At 52.5% G+C, this 20,019-nt stretch overlaps 1 long non-coding RNA gene across 5 annotated transcripts in view; it reads right to left on the reverse strand.

Annotated features, from left to right (window-relative positions):
* Positions 1-20,019, reverse strand: part of LOC110474298 (uncharacterized) — an 85,727-nt gene that overhangs the window by 15,145 nt on the left and 50,563 nt on the right. Inside the window, exon 5 of one of the 5 annotated variants that reach the window (XR_002466056.3) lies at positions 5,694-6,127. The exons of 1 other annotated variant lie outside the window; for it this stretch is intronic. This is a non-coding gene — a long non-coding RNA (uncharacterized LOC110474298). Of the gene's footprint in view, positions 1-5,693; positions 6,128-9,409; positions 11,701-13,508; positions 13,826-20,019 lie in introns of those variants that run through there. 3 more of the 5 variants (XR_014957619.1, XR_014957618.1, XR_014957621.1) reach the window with 3 other exon arrangements.

The following is a 20,019-nucleotide window of genomic DNA, read 5'->3' on the forward strand; positions in this document are numbered from 1 at the left end:
AGCAGTCCTCTGCTACTCCAGGCCAGATTTCTCACTCTTGGTGTGTGTCTCTGCCAGCCATGAGTCACGCTCTCCACTGCACAGACAGGTCTCCTGCCCTGCTCTCCAGCCAAGAATCACCTGTGTGAATGAGCAGCGAGGGAGCTGGGTGGGGGCTGGAGCACAACTCCCTTCATCCTCTCCTGGGAAGGCTGAATGACTTCTGACATACATCTTAGAGCTTCTTGGCCCGTTGCTTGGTTAAACCTGCAAATGGCCTCTGTTCCTCTTGGATAAACTCTCTGACTCATTGACTTCACCATCTGCAATGCAATGACCTGATGCTCACACCATGGACACAAAGACCCATTGTTGACTGCTCCTGAATTTCACACTCTCATGGCACTGACCAGGTTTTTAGGAGCTCCATGTGCTACATACAGCAAATCCACAGCATCAGAATTAATTGCTCCTGACTTCATTATTTTTGTCTCAATTTTGTCTGCTGGCTTTGCTTCCAGGCCTTGGCTTTGCCTTGGATTGTGCTTGGCAGGTGCTGGAAGGTGCTTTGTGAATGAGAGCAGGAGGATCCCATATGGCTTCCCTTTTCTCTGGGGAGTCCTGAACCACTAAAACCAATTTAGTCTGTAACTCTGGGTAGTCTCTACACTGGAAATGCTCTATAAAACACTTGTTTGGGAAGGATGTAGTCTGCAGAGAGATTTGACTGTCATCCTGATGGTCTGATCATCTGCAGGAGAGCAAAAGGGCTTTTCCATGGCCAGGGCTGAGCAGCACCACATCTTCCCGAGGAAGAAAGAAAAATTTGCCTTCAAGAACTAGCAGGTAAAACCTGATCTGAGAATTCATGTGCAAGTGATGAAATAAACCATTGTGCAGCAAAGAATAGTACACAATGTAAGCACTCAGGAAAGAAGAAAATAATTTTATCCTGATTTCTAGTGTCTTCCTGACTTGTGAGCACCCTTCCATACTCACACATGTCAGCAGAACACCACGGAGATATATTTATATGAAAATCCATTTGTCTCCACAGCTATCTCCAGCATTTCTTTCCCTGCCCTTAGCTCCTGTGGCTGTGGGTCGGGTTTGCCTGCTTGGTTCCAGTGCCTGGAGCATCCCTGTGCAAAGGGACAGCATCAGCACCCCGTGTCCAAAGGAAACCAAAATAAAGAGCCATCGTGGGATCAGAATGGGAGCTTGGATGGTTTGGGAGCACACGGGGAGCCTTGAGCATTGCAGCATCCTTTTCTGGGGCGCTGCTGGTAGGGAAGGGGGTCCCCCCACAGGCCTCCCTGCAGACAAGGGCCCCGCTCAGAGAGAAGTGGCGGCACATCAGTATGCAGGAGTGGTCGCTGCTCGCCAATAAATTAGCATAAACCACTCTAGGAGGTAAATAGACATACAAGGCGCCAGTGTGTGCAGCGTGGGCTGTGGCTTTGTCTCAGCCCCACTATTGTCACGGCCCCTGCTGCACACTGACCGAGTGGGGCCGGTGTGGTGGGCTCTTACACTTTTGACTGCTGGATAAAAGGGGGGAACATAAAGAGAGGGGAGAACTTTTTTTTGGGGTTTTTTATAAGTCCAGACGAAGTTACAGACGTCTGTTAAACGTCAATTACAGCTGAATAAAGACGTCTGCTTGAGGCTTAGTTATGGCTCCTTTCAGCCACCGAGATTTTTCCAGGGCTGGTCCGGGATGCCTTCGGCAACCTAATTTGGAGATTGTAACTCTATAAACAGGCTCTGGCATTAATCAAGGCTGGTGAAAATGCAAATGATGGCATGGAGGGGGCTTGGGGATGGGACAGGGTCCTGTGCCTTGCAACTCAGGGCAGGGAGTAAAAAGAAGGAAGCAAAGAGGAGGAAGAAAGGGGCCATGCAGAGGAGTAGGGATCCATAAATAGAGTGCTTGGTGGGGTTTGCTGACTTTCCTCATGGTGCCCTGGGAATCTGGTCTCATCAAGACTCATCTGTATCCAACTGCTTCCCATTGATTAACCCTTGTGGTGCTCCTGGCCATATAAGCCTGGCTGCCTATGTTTTTCCCAGACCAAAGCCAAAACAAAGCAAAAAACCAGATATTTAACGCTCTAAAATCCTGGAGGATCAGAAGCTGTTTTGGAGCACCCGGACTATATGAGAGAGGGTGCCAGGACAGTTCAAAAACCGCAAGGAATGGTTCCTTTTGGAAGGGCAGCTCATGCTCTCCATGTCTCCCTGTTGCTCATTATGTGGCCTGTTGACGTTGCTTCAATTTTGTCATGAGGAAAAGGCCTCTGAGCTCTAGCTGGGTGAGGAGGAATGAATCCCCTGGTCAGTGTTGTCCATGCCATTAAAAGACATGCTGGTGACCACAGAGACCAAAACACACTTCAGATGGGACAAGGCACACGAGGACCTTATTCCCTCTAGGATACATCCACGTCAAGAGGCCGAGGGTGGAGGGTTGGAACTCACCTTGGCCTCACTGGCAGATTGTCTTGTGGCCTGGGATGGTCAGTGCCTGGTGGGCAGAGCCATGTCCTACTGTATAGCCAGAAAAGCTGCAGGCCAGAATATGAGGAATAGGCCTGAAAATCAGAGTGGAAGCAGTGCAGATGCTGAGGGCTTGCTGTCTGATGTGTGCTGTGGAGGAAGCTCACTCCTCACTCCCCCAGACCATGGAGCATCCTTCCCATGCTCTGCCCTGGGCTCAGCACTGTGCTGGCCCAATGTGCCTTGCAGTGACTGTGGGATGGGTGGTCCAGAGGAGCTCCAGTCTCTATCCTTCCCAGATCTTCTGGGAATCTTCTATTTTGGTAACATTTGAGAGGAGAGGTCAGTATTTTAGAGGTGACAGTAGCACAGGAACCCCCTTTCCATTCCACTCCCTTGGGAAAACATATCCTCCTCTCATTTCCATTCTTTGGTGAGCATTCTCTCCCCATCTTAACCCCACTTCTTTTATTCTCTGTCACTCCCTCTCCCCCATCTCATATGAGCACACACTTTCCTGTCCCCTCTCTGTCTCCATATCAGAAAAATCAAACACACAGAGAGGCACAGAAACTTTAGAGAGTCCCTTTTCTGATTTCTTGGAGAAATTCTTGTCCATTTTAAATATATCCAGAGTACCAGGTTCTTCCTTGGCCCATGGGGATGGAGGCTGCAGTCCCATTTATCTCACACACCTGCCATGGGACTGGCTTGAGGTGTTGACAGGAAGGGGGATTTATTGCAGAGCACTGACACAGAATCGCACACCCCAGGTCCTTCCCCTTTGGGTGATGATTAGGAAGGAGCCTGCCCCTCCCAAACCATTATCCTGACACTGCTGGGGCCTGAAACCTCATGTTTTCCCCCAGTTTTTTTCCATCCACCCGTGGCTTCAGAAATTGGCTAAGAAACTAGCAGCCCGCTTCTGGAAAACACCTGAAGGGTACCCTCCAAGCCAAAGAGAATCTAAGGATGGATTTAGACCAGAATACATTCTTTTGATTATGGTTTATACACAGCTGAGCAGCTTTCCTGATGAAGCATCTTGAGAAATCTGTAGTTGGTCCTGGGGAAGTGTGAATGAGGTTCTCTGCCAAGGCTGTGGAAACCCCTTGCAGGAAAGTGGCACATGTTCATGGGTGTCTTTTGCAGGATTTGATTTTTTGCAGCAGGATGTGGTTCAGAGGAAAGCCAAAGGAAGGACAGGAGGGTGCAGCCTCGTAGGGCTGCACAGACTGGCTTAGGCAGAGATGCAGAGCAGCAGGACCTGAACAGGCATCTGGTTGTTATGGGCTGAACTGCAATTGCTGGTTCTCCAAGGCTTGTGTTATCATTCCCTCACATCCTTTCCCCTTTCACCTGGGAAAAGGGGTACAGGCAGATTTTTGGGGAGCTTACAGCACTTCCAAGGAAAGGAAGGTCAGATCTTGCAGTGAAAAAGTGTCACTGAGCCCAGAAATCATGAGACAACAGAAAAAGAAGGGGTGGAGGTGGGAAGGAGGATGAAGATGAGAGGATGATAAAGGGGGATGTGAATCAGGGCACAGAGCCAGCCCGGCGGACAACGCCCAGGGCTTCCCGAAAAAAAAATGGAGGATGGGGTGGACCAGCGACAGCTGGAAGATTTAATTGCTCCTCTCCACAGACCTGTTCGGCTCCCTCCCTCTCAGATCTGCATTTCAATATGAGAGCAGCAGTAAGTGGGATGCCGCTGGAAGGGGTTAGAATGATTAATCATTTAAAAAGCAAGATCTTAATTACAGGGTGCAATTTTTGCTATTTAAGGAGTCCATTAGTTTCCAGAAAGGAAAATATCTATATATATATATACATTCATATATATATATACTGCAGGTTATTCTCCTTTTGAAGAAAATGGGTGGGGAGGAAAGCGGGGGGCCGCAGCACCCAGGCTGGCGTGGCCGCCCCTGCCTGGGCGAGGGCGTTGGTGTGCGAGGATGGCGAGGGGGAGGTGGTGTCATTTGTTCCCCGAGTGATATTTTTGAAGGGTGCTGGCTGCGAGCGTTCGCCGCGCTCAACCACGCGTTGGCACAATCTGTGCCGGAGCAGGCAGACGGCTTCTGTGCGCTCAGCCTCCCCCGGCACGGCTCCTCCTCCGCCCGCAGCGCGGCGAGCGCTCGGCCGCTGTCAGCACCGCTGACCCCTCGGCCAGAATAGCTCCCAAAGGATGTTTTGGGGGGTAATTGCCGTGATAACATCTTGTCTGCTGGGAGCCAGGTTGAGACCTCGCATGGCTCATCTTCGCCCGCGGCTGGGGATGCTCCGATCGTGCTGGGGGGCTGCAGAGCGCCCTGGGGCCGCAGGGCTACCCCCGATGGGTGACACGGGCTGTCGGGGCACAAGGGGACACCAGCTCAAGCGGTGCCGGGACCGGCGGCTGCGGGCTCGGCCCCGTCTCACCCCCGCCGCAGCCTGGAGGGAGGTGACGGGGGTTAATCGCCCACCGCCTCCCCTCTGACCCCTCTGTGGGTTTTTCTCTTGTATGGTCATTTAGCCGTCCCCTGACACAAAAGGGAGCGATTAAACACAGCTCAGGCCCTTCATGCTTTAGTGGATTAATTTGCTGATCCCCCACGGATTAAAGGTCTCGACAGGATCAGCGGGAGCAGCGGGGCAGACCCCGGCGGGAGGAGGCCACTGATAGTCCCGGGCAAGCTCCAACCCGCAGCAATCCCCCTCTCCGGGGACCTCGCGGTGTCACCGAGCCATGTCAGGGTTCAAGGCATCGGAAGCTCCACTAAATAGCGCATCCCAGCCCTCCTGCTCGCTCTGCCGACAGCCGGGAGAGGCAGAGCCGCTGGGCCCGCCCGCTCCGGGAGCGCAGCCGGTTCCGTGCGCCGGGCAAGGGCGAACGGGGCCAGCGGGAACGGCTGCTCCAAGGGAAAGGGGAATCGGCGGCGATTTTGGGGGGCTGCACCCCAATGAGGGGGGAGCGTGGTTACTCCCCCAGGCCTGCGGGAAGCAGAGATTGCATCTGCCTTTAATTACTCCCTCTCTACATATCAGATGCTCGTGCACCTTCTGCACATGAATGCTGATTAATTGCAGGGTTAGGCTCCGAGGCAGGCCGGACCACATTATTTCTGATGTTTGCTCTTTTCACGAGGAGAATAAATGCCATGAATCCACAGTAATCAGTGGCTTTTAGCTTGTCACTCTTATGACACTCTTTACTTAGACCAGGAAATGGCAAATGTGGTGGAAATAAGAACTTTATTATCTTTTTTTTTTTTCTTTTCTCCCAAAAGGGAGGTGTCTGGTGAGGAGGGGGAAGAAGGTGGTAGGGGCATTTCGAGGGAGAGGGAGAAAGGGGCTCCATTTTCCCTGTGCCTAAGAAGCTGAGCTTCACCCTGTTCAGTGAGGGAGAGAGAAAAAGCAGCAGCATCTTCTTTGTGAAAGGAGGTTCGGGTGGCATATCAGACTGGGGCTGTCCTGGAGCAGTGGTGGCATCCTGGGGACAGCAGAGCTGGAGGGCAGTGGGATCCCTGCTACCCTCCGTAGCATCTGTGGCCTTGCCTGAAATGCTGAGCTTGGGCGTGCACCGTAGAGCCGCATCCGGGCACTGATACCCACGTGTGCTGCATCCAGCCCCGGAGACATCCCATAGCCTAACCGGAAAGGAACCAGGCTGGGGAGAAAACCAGAAGGATCATCGTAGAAATGTTGGGGTCGGAAAAGACCTTAAAGACCATCTAGTTCCAACCACCTCATTCCAAGGAGGCTGAGTCTCCTGGCGGGGATGAGCTCTGGGGTACAAAGCAGCAGCACCCACAGCATCTCCCAACTCTCACCCTTCGCCTTCCCTCGCCGGCAAGCCCCGCTCTCCTCCCAGCAGAGCCCCATCGGCTCAGGTGGGAAACCCTTTCACCGCCTCCCTCAATGCCCTGCTAGCGATCTCATTGCCACCGCTTAGCTCAGTGCGAGGGCAGCCCTCGCCTTTTCAGCAGCGAACATCTGGCGTGCGGCGGCGCCCGGCCGCGGCCGCCCGGCCCCCTCCCCGCGCCGCCCCGCCGCGGCTCCCGCAATTAGGCGGCCCCGAGCCCCTGGCCGCGGCCCCGCTCAGGTGAGCACCCGAACCGAGGATGGAGGTGTAATTAAGGTTAATCAGGGGGCCGGGGATCAGGGCGGTGGTGGGGAGACCCAGTGAGCCTAATGGCGGCCGTAATTAGGCAGCTGTGGAGAAGCGGTTAATGAAGACGGCAACCGTTAATAAAGCTCTTCCTGAGCAGCCTTCTGGCCCGGGTAATTGAGGGATTTGCAAGTGCCATCTCCCCCTTAACCCTGTAATGAGCAGACCCGTGGCAGCCCGCGTTAACCCTTGCGGGGACGGGGGCGGTGGCGGCGGGGCCGTGCTCGGGGGACGTGGGTTTGAGCATCTCCCCTCGCCACCGCGTCCCCAGGGCTCCCTCTGCCCCGTGGCTTCCCCCGGAGCCCTTTGAGCCGCGCTCAAAGCGGCTGGCAGAGACTTTTCTCGCAGATGCTGTGGTTTCCCACGCCTGCCTCGGCATTATGCAATCCCCCCCAGCCCTCGCCGCCCCCCCGGCCCCACCACCCACCAGCGCCGGGATGTCATCATCAGCCCAGGCCCTGGGAACCCACATTGTTAGCTTAGTAAATAGAGAAATCCCCACTCAAGCATTGCAAATGAGGGCAGAGGGGGAGCCGGGGAACCGCGCCGGCGGGCCGCAGGGTCTCTCCCCTCTCTCTCTCTCTCTTTGAGTTGTCAGATGAATTCAGTGGTTAACAAAGAGCAAGGGAGGGAGCTGAGCTGCTGTCGCAGCTGGGCAGGGCGGCAAGAGGAGGCAGGACTGCAATGCCACCACTCCAGAGAGCAGCTTTGGCCCTGCAATACCTGCTGCAGGTGGGCAGGAGCCGGTGCGCCCCCAGACCTGGGCATGCCAAGTACCTGAGCGTCAGTAACTCTGCACCCTGGGGCTTGTACTGCAACAGGGTGACAGCCAGGGAACAGCAGGGGGGCTGGGGACACATCTCATCCTTGCTTTGCTTCTCTGCTGCTCGTTGTACTTGCATGGATGCAATTCCCCAGGGAATCTTGGGACTTTGCTGAGGTATGGGGACCCACCACACCAAAATGCTCGTGAGCATCCTGAATGTGTCAGTAAGGAAGTGAGGCACATCAAAAGGCACTGAAATGCTTTTATTTTCATCTGAAATAAAAAAGAAGCACAACAGAGCTGCTTTCACAGAGCAATGGTTCTGCTTTTCTGAGTGGGGCATGAAAATCACCTGGTGAATGGAGCTCCCAGCTCTGGCAGCAGTGATGCTGCTTAGTCTGTAGCACAGCAAAGCCTCTCTTGGCCCTACCAGGAGTTTTCCTTTACCTCTCACTATGGTGTCTTCTGTTTCTCTCTGGCTCTGGGTTTCTGTATGTGCAGGGAGGTGTTGGGAAGGGTACACAGCCCCCTGTGCAAGGTGCACAAGGGCTGAGAGCTGCCCAGTGAGTAAATCCCACCCAGCACACGTGTCTGGAGCCGGACTCCGTGCTGGAACTGCTGCCTGTTGACTCTGCCCTGCAGCAGACAGGGCAACTGGGAGTCTTTAAAGTCTTTATTAAGGTGTGGAGGTGTGGGTGCCCTGCTTTGCCTTAGCCTAGAGCCAGAAAAGGTCACAGACTTTCTGGCACTGTGAGCAGTGATGCTGTTCCAGATGTGAGCAGTGCCTGAGGTCTCACTTCCTTCCAGAGTGCCCACAGAGCTGCTGTGCACAGGAACCCCAAGGGTGGGCACAGCCAGGGGGTCAGGAGGAGCCACGAGCCCCTGCCTGGGAGTGGGCACCCAGAGGTGAGAAGGGAGCACAGATTCAGGGCTGTTCTCTCTCCTAATAAAAAGCTTTTGCTTTTTTTGCATCCACCACTGGATGGTCGGAGAAATCTGCCTGGGAGGCACACTTTCCCAGGCCATGGTGATTTGCAAGGGGTTGAAAGATCTCAGTCTTTGAATTCTAATGCTAACCTGGCTTCATTGAACCATTTTGTTAAGCTCTTCAAATTGTGTGTTTCCATTATAATAACATGTTTGGTTTAAAATAAAAAAGACCTTTTTAAGATGATAGCAAAAATGTTTCACTCTGTGTCTTTGCCCCTGGTTTCAGCTGCTGCAGCTGGATTAGCAGTGAATGCAGGAGGCTTGGGGAGCCCCTGAGTTCCTGCCAGGGTGTCCATCAGAGCACTGGCAGCTCAGCCGCCCTGTAACTTGTGCTGTTAGGTGTTGTCAGGATCAAATCATTACCCCAGCATAAGAGGGGAAAATGCTACAGCAATCAGGCAGCCAGAGGCAGAGCTGCTCAGATCCTGTACTGGGAGTGAACCTCGCATTCTACCCCATTTTGGGGGTACAGCTGGCATCTGGCACCTCCGTGCCATGGGTGCCATCCCTGTGCCTGTCCCCAGGTAGGGACAGTGCAGTGTGGAACACCAGCCCTTATCTCCAGGCTTTCTAGTGTGTCACAGGGTGCTGCAGCCTGAGACTTGCCCACATTCTGACCTTCCCCAGGTCTCTTGGACTCTCCTCAGGCCATTCTCATTGCCAGATTTACTGCTGGTTACACTGGGGGGATTGGAAGGAGCCAAAACCCAGCTCCATGAGACAAACCCAAAGTGTGGACAGATATTTGTCCTGCCCTGCAAGACAGTGAGTGTGGAGGGGTGGGGAAGAAGATGCTGTGATGGGAGAGCATCTTGGAGCAGTGGTTGCATTCAGGAAGAAGGATGAAGAAACCTCTCCTTGCAGCCCTGCAGTTTCAGGGCTCATATGCTCCAGATGCTTCCTACTCATGCCAGAAAGCAACTGTGCTGCAGGGTCAGGAGAGCTCCCAGGATTTCCCAGGCACACACCCACAAACTTGGGAAATCAGTGGTGGCTCAGCCTGTATCCCTCTCTCCCTCCCTGGTCCCACGGGCTGACCCTGCAGGGACACTCCCAGCCAAGCCCTGTGATCCATCAGCTCCTACAGTGCAGGTTCCCCAAGCCGGGGGTCACAGGTGAAAAGTCACTTCCAGGTGTTTGGGATGGCTTTTTTTTTTTTTTTTTTTTTTTTGAGAAGAGCAAATTCATATTAAAACATAGATAAAGTGAAGAAAAAGACTCAGCAGAGACCAAGTGGTCTGCAATAGCTGGTGGCTGCTGGTGTTAAGCATCTCCAAAACAACCTGATAACAAATATACCCTCTGAGCAGCAAACCTGCTTTGGCAGATCCCACATCAAATAAAATATGTAGATTTTTCATGAGAAGGTTTATTTTTTTTTTTTTGGCTCGTTGCTCTACAAAACACATTTACTCAGTCACATACAAAATACATTTATCCAGTTTCTTTAAAACAAACAAAATAACCTCTCCTCTCCATCTGGCCCCTCTCTCTGCTCCTTTCTAGCCTGGTCTGCTTCCCTATTCCTCGCAATATGGAACATGACAGGGTATTTTCAATGCTATTTTTGTCCGTTGTGTCATAGCTTATATTTAAAATAGCATTTAAATCTGCCAAGTAGTGCAGTGTTTTAAACTGCTGTCAGACTGAATTTCTCCTCCTACATACCACAGATTTCAGCTACGACTTAAAGACAGCTGAGGGAAGCTTTTGAGGAAGGGGGGAGGTGGAGGTGGTTGGGGACCAGATTGTCTGCAGGTGTGAGGACAGTCAAAGGATATTAATAGGGTAAAGGGATGCTGGAGAGGGGACACAGACCCAAAGAAAACCAGGGAAGGTGCATGGGAATGATATTGCCTTCCCAAAGGAAGCTCTTGCTTGGGACAAAAGGCTGTGATGGTGAGACCAGGAGGCTGCACCCAGCAGCTGTGGAAATGGAAGAGTCTCTGTTCTAAGAGTGAAAAGAGAGACCTCCACGAAGGGATGTTTGCTCTGTATCTAGAGTTCACCTTTCAGGTCCCAAAAATAGGAAATAGGGTCAATAGAGCCTTTAGGAAGGGCAGCCCTAAGGCAGGGGAGGAGATTGTGCTGCCTTGCTGGCATTGCGGTTTATTCCCCCTTTTTTCATAATTTACTTTTCTTGGGACATGGCTGACATCTGAAAAGCCCTGAGGTGAAGTAATATGATCATGGTCCATGATCATGGGAAAGGGCCCATTCCCATTCTTTATGGTTTTGGGGATCTAAAAGTCAGCTGATCCTTTCCTTCCCCACCAGGAATAAACATTGCAGCCATCCCCAGCAGAGCTGGCTTGGTTGCAATCACACTAGAAACACCAGCCTAGCATTTCCCAGGCAAATCCTGACCCAGTTCAAACATTCACAACCCCTCTGAAATCATCTCCCAGTGAAGGAGATGCTCCAAGTATGGATCTTCTCTGCCAGCTGAGCCCAGACCACCTTTGTTTCAAACGTTCAGTCTTCACCCCATTACTTTAGGTGCTGGTGTGTTCCCTTCATTCCCTGCTGTCCCTTTCACATTTCTCCTTCTATCCGTGGGCACATCCCAGCAGCGTGATGGGTTCTGAGTGGCACCCCCACCCTCACTGCTCTGCTCCAGGCACATCCTGCCTTGCATCTCCGTGTCATCGGAAGATGCACCCCATCATTGCCCGCAGTCACTGGCACACGACCAGCACAGGATGCCCAGGCTGTGCTCCCTGCCACTTCCACTGTCCCCACCTTCCTCCCTGCCCTTCCTGGCTGCTCCCGTCTCTGCTGGGCTCGGCATGACAGCCTGCATGGGAATTGTGGGCAGCACAGGGAAGCCAGTGGAACCGGGAGCATCCCCACACCAAGCCTGACAGGAAACTGCATCCCCACCCTGCTGCAGAGGGCTTGGGTGTCTCTTCTTCCCCGTATGATTTTTGGCTGCAGTGGAGGTCTGGCACAGCCCCACCAGAGCTGCTGATGTTCAGGAGGGGTCTCCTCCTGCACCCCTCTCTCCTCTAAGAGCTCCACAGACAAGGGGTGCAGAGTCTCTCCCAGCCCCTCGCTCAGCCCTGCACCTTCCCAATGCTGATGGGACCCATGGCAGGTCCTGATGGCTGCCTGATGCTCTCAGATGTCTGGAGGAATGAGTATTTCATAAGGTGCCCCCAGCCTGCAGGTGACCCCATTTCCAAAGAAGGTTTGGGTTTCTCTCCTGCAGCTGTCCAAGGCTCATTTCTTCCATCTCTGTTGGTGTCTCACCCTCTCCTGGGACACGTGTGCCTGCCATTGAAATCTCCTACCCATCTTCTTCTGTCAACACCACCTAAGAAAGGGACAGATTGAAAATTTAGCAATGTGTCCTCTATGTCAATAACTCCCCCTCATCATCTCCTGGGTGGCTCAGAGATCTGCTCAGCCATCTTCTCCCTGCTCTGCACGCAGACTTCCTCTCCACCCTCTCCCCCTTCACCTTCCCCTTCTGCCTGGAGTTTTCCACTGCTCACCCTTGTTCCCCGAGGGAGAGGTGACCCTTCCCAAAACTCCTTGTCGTGTCATGCAGTGCCACAGCCCCTGACACATCCCTGTGCCGGCCCCAAAACCGCCTGTGTGCCAGGATGGCAGAAGCATCTCTGTGACCCCCCTCAGCTTTCTGGGCTGGCACGGGACACGCATCAGGATCTCTTCCTTTGGCATCACCTCCCGCCTCCGGTTCGGTCCCATTTTCTAGCGCAGTTCAGAATAGGATGAGTGGGGGAGCCTGGTTGGGTTTGGTTATTTATTCCCCCAAAAGGCAAGGCTAGGCAAGGGGTACGGCTGGCTCCACGATCACACCGTGGCGCGTTAATCAGCCGCATTAAAATTCCGAGACAGCTCCTGCCAAAGTGGCTGCGCGCCGTGCAAGGTGGCTGGGAAACGCCGGGAGCCGTGACAGGCAGGCGAAGGCAGACAAAGAGCTCGCTCCGTCACTCCGGGTCTGCTCCGGGAGGAGAAAACCAGCACCACACACCCCCCGCTCCACATCACCACCCAGCCCACGCCGCCCGGCCGCTCGGATGCTGCCAGAAAGCCCCGGGCGAGCAGGCGTGCAGTGGCCAGCGAGCCTGCCAGCGCTCCAGCACCGTCCCAGGGGATGTCTGGGCTGGATCGGCATCCCGGCTGACCCCGCGGAGATGGGTGGTACCCGCCACGGGGGACTGGGATGTCACGGCGGAGGGCACCGCCGGCTGCTCAGCCCCCGGCATCCCCATCCCTGCCTGCCGGTGTCCCCGCGGGGTGCGAGCCCCCAGGGCGAGGGCCCCCCGGGCCGTGTCCCCCTCCGGATCCCCGCCAGCTGTAGTAAAGCGTTTTGCCACAGGGTGCCACTATGGCAAAGCTGTAAGGCCGCCGAGCCCGCAGCGCCGTTGTGTAAGGATACCTGGCGTTCCTCACGCTACTCGTGGTTTCATTCTTCCCCTCCGTTCCCATCTCCCCTCATCCACCCCGCAAGGAAACTGCGGCAAGAGCTCCCCAAATGTTCATCCGAAGGGTGACCCCGGCACTGCAGGGCAGAGGAGGGGATGCTGCAACTGCTCTGAGGTGTCCTGAGAGAGCCACAGTGGTCACTGACATGTCGTGATGGCATTGCTCTGTCTCCACCAGACCTGGCAGGGAGGAGAGGTTTTGGAGGCTTTGTGGGACCTTGTACCGTGGCAGGGAGGGGGATGCTGTGTAACACAGATCCAGGAACAACACTCCAGCCACGCTCCTCTCCTGCATTTGGGGTGCTGGGCGCTGGGGATGCAGCTCCCCGACAAAGGGGGTCTGGCTTCATTGCTAGGGAGCAAGCAAAGGGCCTGGCAAGGCTACAGTCACTCATCTCCTCCAGCTTTTCTCCAAGGATGGATCTGATCAGCCCTGTCCTCCTGCAGCTGGGCCTGTGAACTGCCTGAGAGAAAGGGACTGCTGCAGCTGGGCCATCCCATCCCATCCCATCCCATCCCATCCCATCCCGTCCCGTCCCGTCCCATCCCATCCCATCCCATCCCATCCCATCCCATCCCATCCCATCCCATCCCATCCCATCCCATCCCATCCCATCCCATCCCATCCCATCCCAACACGCTGTAGGAGCGAGCAGGCTGGGTCCCACACCCTGAGTTTCTCTTCCCCTGGCACACTCCGGTCCCTTCCCTGCCTCTCCCCAAAGAAGAGGATATGCCAGGGGGCAGCTCAGACCTGCACCCACAGCAGCACCCTGAGAGCCCCACTCTGCAGCCACGTGAGGGGAATGGCACAGCTCACCTAGGAAATGCAGCTCATGAGTGCTATGCAGGATCAGGCCACAAACCTGAGATTTTTTGGGGTGAAAAGTGTTCTGCAAATGGCAGGCAGTGGGATCCTGCATGCTGCATCCACCGCGGGCGGAGAGAGAAAGAAGATTCTGTTCTTCCCTCGCTAATAAAGTCTGGCTGAAATGACACAGTATAATCAGTGTTTACCTGGGAGTTTACATATGGTTTGTTGTAATTATAGTTTCAATTCCTGCTTTTGCTTTTTTTTTTTTATTTTTTTTTCCTAACATCTATTTTTCAATCAGTAAAAGTAAATACTATTTTCAGCCCAATGTAATTCTTCCACTCCCATGGCCACAAACACAGCGAGGAGAGCGATTCCATTTGCGCGCTGTGCAATTGAGCAGAGAGAGGAGCCCGGCGGCTGCGGAGCATCAGCGAAGCCACGGCCGAGCGGGGACCTGGGGACATGGGGACGAGCCTCCCCTCCCCACCACGAGTCCCCCAGGGCATCCACCCCACCTGGCAGGGCCACCTTTGCTGGTAAAAATCAGCACCAGGCCCAGATGTTGCCTCTCATCACATCGGCATCGTTAAAACCCTAAAGCTGCCTGGTCGGAGGCAGTGGGGAAGGGATAAGAGCCATTAGGTGAAGCATCATTTATTTCAGGGCTGGCAAAGCTTTGTTCCAGCTTGGGGATTGAGTTGGCACTAAAAGCACTGCGATCCCCAAGATTTAATTTCCCCCCCCCTCAATTTTTGTATGTGTGATTTATAACAAATCAAGGATGCTGGTGTCAGGTCCCCTTCTTCACCCAACTATTGTCACACACACACACACACACACACACACATGCTGATTAAAATCCCGCCGGTTCCTCCTTGTCCATCCATCAGCCGCTCCGGGGACAAACTTAGACATCCCACTCCCAGCCCACACCTCCATCCGTGTGTGTTCTGACACCCTGGCTTTACCACCAATATTGGGCATTAATTTGATGTGCACATGCTCACCTTTAAATATATACAAATAGGTGTATTTATTTATACCATGCACCTAAATCCCTGTAAAAACAATTGGGAGCTTTGTCTCAAGGAGGGATTGGGCACTACTGGGATGCAGAACAAACACGTTGCCCTAGAGACACACGGAGTGTTCCTGCCTCGGCCACTCCAGTGAATATTTGCCGGTTCTGGCTCGGTTTGAACTCAGTGCCAGGGCAGAGCTGGGCAATGCTGCCCAGAAGGGGATTGGGAAGGGACCCTTCTCCTGCCCAGACAGTCTCAGCCCCTCAGGGGAACCGAGCAGCCCTGCCTGCACCCCATCCTCATCATCCTCACTTGGGAGTTACAAAATAGGCGATGAGGATGCTTCTCCCAAAGCTCTGCCTTTGGCCTCCGCTCTCGCACATGCCCTGCTCCCCACCAGGGGAATTACTGGGGTTTTTACCACCTTGAGAAAGGGCTTTTTTCACCCTGGATGTACACACTACCCCTGTGAATATCCCTGGGAGCAAAGGGGAATGTTTCTGAGAGGGTTTTGGAAGGGGGCCCTTGCCCCCAGGGGCAGGCAGGGAGCTGGGGCTGGGGCTGTGTGGGAGCAGACACCCCACAGCAGCCGGGGCTCCCTGGGCCTTTGGAGAGCGGCTGCACCAAAAAACGCCAATCCCAAATCATGGGCAGCTTCACCCCAATTTAATTCAAGAGGTGCTGACTTTGGGTTTTCCAAAATAGGAGGAAGAAGAGAGAATATTCACTAGGTCAAGAAAAGCATCCCTCTCCCACCACTGTCTGACACTGAAAAGAAAATTAAAACCCAAGCAGTTTTTTTTTTTTTAATGCAATAATTTTTTTTTTATTTCTCACAAAAAAAAAAGCTCTTCTCATCAATCCCAAAAATGAATATATTTTCTTAGTATATTTCTTAAAAGTCTACCACACTCAACCTTTTTTCCCCCAAATTAAGAATGAGCTGGTTTAAACTCTCACCCAAAATATTTATTGTGAGGAACAAAGATATTGGAATCATCTCCAGTGTTGGATTTCAATTCTTCCTTTCAGGCTTTTATCTTTTCAATCCAAATTTCAGTGACAATAATCCGATTTTGATTGACATTAAAATTATTTATTGTCACATTGTAGCTGTTTAATAAATTGTGCCTGCTTTATTTTTTGGCTTATAAATACTGTATCTTTACTACCTTGGTACTTAATTCAAGGGAAGAAACCACTTCTGAAAGCAGGCAGCTATAGTCTTAGCTCAGGCAAGATATAAAAATGCCTTTTTACACACATGAACCCGAGGAAAGAGCTGATTCCACCCTTTTACTAATTTATATATTTTAAGTCTCTCTGGTTTATGCCATTTTACTTTATTTTCCAATGGTAAAATATGCTTCTGTGAGCTACGTGTAAAACGAAGATTATTTTAATCTCCTTTCAGATACAGAAAAATTATTTGTCAGGAACATTTAAAAAAATCAAGAAAACAATTCATTACACTTTCATGATCTAGATTTGAGAGATTTTTCACCATTCTGGGAGTCAGTTCATTAAAAAAAAAAAAAGGCAAAAAAAAACAAAGCCAGGCAACATCCATTTCAGAGTGCCATTTAAATCTGGGTCGCGTTGCAAATGATTTTCTTTTTTTTTTTTTAATTTCCACAAATTACTGAAAGTTAAAAGAACCATCATTTTACTATTAAAAAAAGAGAGAGAGAGAGAACGAGGGAGAGAAAATTAAAAAATAACATTGAAAAATATAACCCTTGTAGAATAAACCTAAAGCGGCTCCTTTGCAGAAATATTTCCCTGAATGAAAAATTTCAAGCCTGTGTCCCACATATTTTTTTTTTAGCAGGGGGGTCCTGCCTCTTTGAGCTGGATGCCAGGGGGAGCCGAGGGGTGCTGGAGGATGGCAGTACCCCAGGATGTTCTAGGGACACAGCATCTCATTCTCCCACCTGCAGCGGGCAGAGGAGGCTGTTTGCCCACTGCCTGAATGCCCTGGAAACCTGGCTGGGGGGAGCCTGTCGGCAATAAAGGAGGGATGTGCCAGGAGAGAGCGGGTTTGTTCCCTGTGCCTGTGACTGTCACAGTCGGGGTGGAGGGGCCAGGACCCCAGTTTGGCTCGTGGGAGCAAGGGAGGGATGCAGGGCAAGGCAGGGAGCGAGGATGCTCTGCAGGTTTCAGCCTTGGGGATCTCCTGCGCTCACTTCTCAATGCACAGAAACAGTTCCAGCCACCAAAACGATCCCAAAGCCCAAATCTACACCTTAAATCTACAGGAGTTTGGTTCCATTCCATTACTGATGCTGCTGTTTCAGGGCAGTGTTAGGGTCCCATGGAGACCCTCCCAGGAAAAGGCAAGGCCTTTTCCACGGGGACACGGGGTGGCCTTGGGGACACAGACTCTCACCCAGTGCCAGAAGGACAGTGGGGCTGCCCTGGGTCTCCCTGCTGATCTTCTGTGCTGCCTCTCCCAGTGCCAGGCGGCCGCAATGGCTCTGGCAGCCACATTTGTTTACGGGCTGAATGTGTATTAAAATGGTTCATTATTTTCCTGACTGGCAGGTTTCCAGGGTCTGTGCTAGTTAATAATTGCTGCCAATTAAACCTTCGCAAAATATGCATTGCAGGGATGGGGATGGGGGGAAACAACACGCGAGGATTTCTCCCAAGCCCACGGATGGCTCGTGCTGCTGCCGAGGAGCCCCGTGGTGGCTTGGGGACGTGGCGTTGTATCACCACTCTCTGTGGGAGCCTTCCAGGGATGGGGCAGCTGAGCCCCCCGAGATGGGGATCCTTGCAGGGCTGACACTGAAAAGGGATTTGTCTCTTTGTGGGGTAAAATCTGCAGCTGGCAGAGGGAACAGGGTAAGATCCACCCCAGTGGCCCCCTTGATCTCGCAGGAACCAGCCTGCCCATCCCAAGCACTGACCTGCCCACTCACCCTGTGGATGGGTGCTCCCAGGGTGGGCAGCCAGGGCTTGGGACATTGCCAAGACCCCAGGCATCCCACTGCAGCTTCAAGGAGGTTTCTTTTCAAAGGACAGCTCCCTCTTTTCCTGTCTTTCCTCTTGTTCCCTTCCGCTGCTGGAACACCCTCTGTCTCTGCAGGCCAGCAGAGCATCGCCTCTGAATTCCACCCCGATCCCACTCCGAACCCAGCTCCAGGCATGGCCTGGAAATAAAGCTTTTCTCAGGGGTGAAAAACAAGCAAACCCCCATGTTCCAAAACCCACCTGGGGCTGGGTGTACCCAGCTCCTTCCACCTGTGACCTCGAGTGTCTTTTACAAGCCATAAAGACGTGAGCACATTTCCCGACCACCGATTGAAAAGCAGCCAAAGAACAGGAATAAAGAATCATTATTTAGTGAACGCTCGCTCCACTCTTTGAAGCTGGGAAGCTCGGCAGAAAGGCTGGGTGTTCAGGCAGGCTGTGGCTATGGGAAGGCTGGGGGGAATGTTTCTCAGATGCAGAAATCGCTCGGAGAGATGCGGGAGCGGGACTGCGTTCGTGGGAAGGACGGCTGACGGGGAACCGCTGCCTTTCAGAAAGGCAAATAATCGCAGCCTAGGTTAGCTCTTCTGTCGAGAGAATAATTGTGCTTCTAAAGGCTCTGATATGATGAGCAGCACTGCTTTGAAATAGAAATAAATACATAAATAAATCAGAGATCTTGGACTGATTAAGGCAATTGCTTCCCTTGCTTTTGCAACCCCTTTGGGTCCTGGTTCCCAGAGCCAATTACATATTTAAAAAGTTTCTCTCTGGAAAAAAAAAAAAAAAAAAAAGGAGGACTTGCAACTCTAAAATAAAGTTTCTTTGTGGTTGCCTAATGAACAGCAAGGGCCAGGACAGTTTACTGTTATTAATTGGTTTTAAATTGCTCCAGCTCTGTCGTGAACCATCTTTTTGAGCTGGCCACAATATATCTGTGCCCTCCTGACTGCCCCACATGGGGTCAGGGCATGCTGGGCACCGCTGGTCCGGGCCCCTTTGTGTGGGTGAGCAGCCAGCTCACCTCCCCTGTCACTTCTCCTCCTCCTCCACCCCATGGTTGGTCCTACAAAAGCCCTCGAGGATCTGCCAAGCTCCCACTGCCTCACACAGGGTGCAGCCGATGGGGAGACAAACCAGGGAGATGCTGAGGGTGCTCAGCCATTACATTTCCAAATGAATTCACAATTTCTCCAGCTCTCTGCTCTCTCCTGTGTGACTACGAGGGAGATTTGCTTTGCCACCCACTCCCCACTTTATCCCCCACCTTGGCACACTGCAAACCCCTCCTTGCCACCCAAACCTCAGCTTATTTCTAGGCTCCACATGGTCACGACATGTGGAAGCTCAGCAGCCGGCATGAGCCCAGGGACTGCCTAAGCTTCTCTTGGCACACCACACCTCACACCACCGAGCACCTCCAGGCACCAAGCAGGCAGAGAAAAGGCTCTATTCTTCACCCAAAAAACTCCCAGGGGGCTTAATTCCGCAAACAGCTTCCTTGCCATAAGGATAGGCGAAATAAATCTTTCTCCCAGCCCAGGGAAGTGCAGAAACGTCACCCCTAAAGGGAGGATGGGCTCGAGCCATGGGCCTCCTTGAATGTCTTCTCCCTGTAAACATGCATTATTGATAGCAGAAATTATGCTGGATTGGTTTTGGGATGTAAGGAAACGCTGGAGAATATTGATATTTTCCCGAGTTGCTTCCAAACCTATTCTTGGGCTTGAACGTGTTGCGTGTGTCATCTCCAACAAGCAGTTTTGAGCTTTAATTCAAAAAATAGCATGATGTTTATAATACTATATAAGGTTTTCTCCTGGCTGTACGCACGGGATTATATATGTGTCGGTGTGTGGGTGCGGATGTGTGTGCAGGGATGTAATGAGACAAACAACTCAATCTGGAGCCGGTGGGGAGGAGGAGCTGCACACGCAGCCCTGAGCAGAGGCTGGTTTCCTTTGGTACCAATTCGGTTTCTTTTCTAGCAGCCGTCAGAGTTGTCTGAACAAACACGTTATCACCGGGACCGATCCGTAGATAAACGGGCGATGTTGTTGTAGGTGCAGGGACACACCTGGGGGTGCGTGGGGAGGTTTATTCTCCAGCTGTTGAATGCTGGAGATGGGCTGGTGCATGACAAGATGCCAGACGCTTTTCAGCACATCAAATCCGCATCTCAGCACTTTGCACGGCGTGGAGAGGAAACAGTAATTAAGCGACAGGACTTGCACCACTTCCTCGCTGCATCCCTTTCAGCCCTGTGCACGTGTGTGCCTGAGGGCCCCCCTGCTCCAGGTGCAGCCTCACCCCTTCTTAAACACGGTCCTGATGGGGTTTTTTATAACAAATGAATTATTCAGCAG

This window comes from Lonchura striata, chromosome 10 (genome assembly GCF_050655825.1).
Source record: "Lonchura striata isolate lonStrDom1 chromosome 10, ASM5065582v1, whole genome shotgun sequence".
Taxonomy (NCBI): Eukaryota; Metazoa; Chordata; class Aves; order Passeriformes; family Estrildidae; genus Lonchura; species Lonchura striata.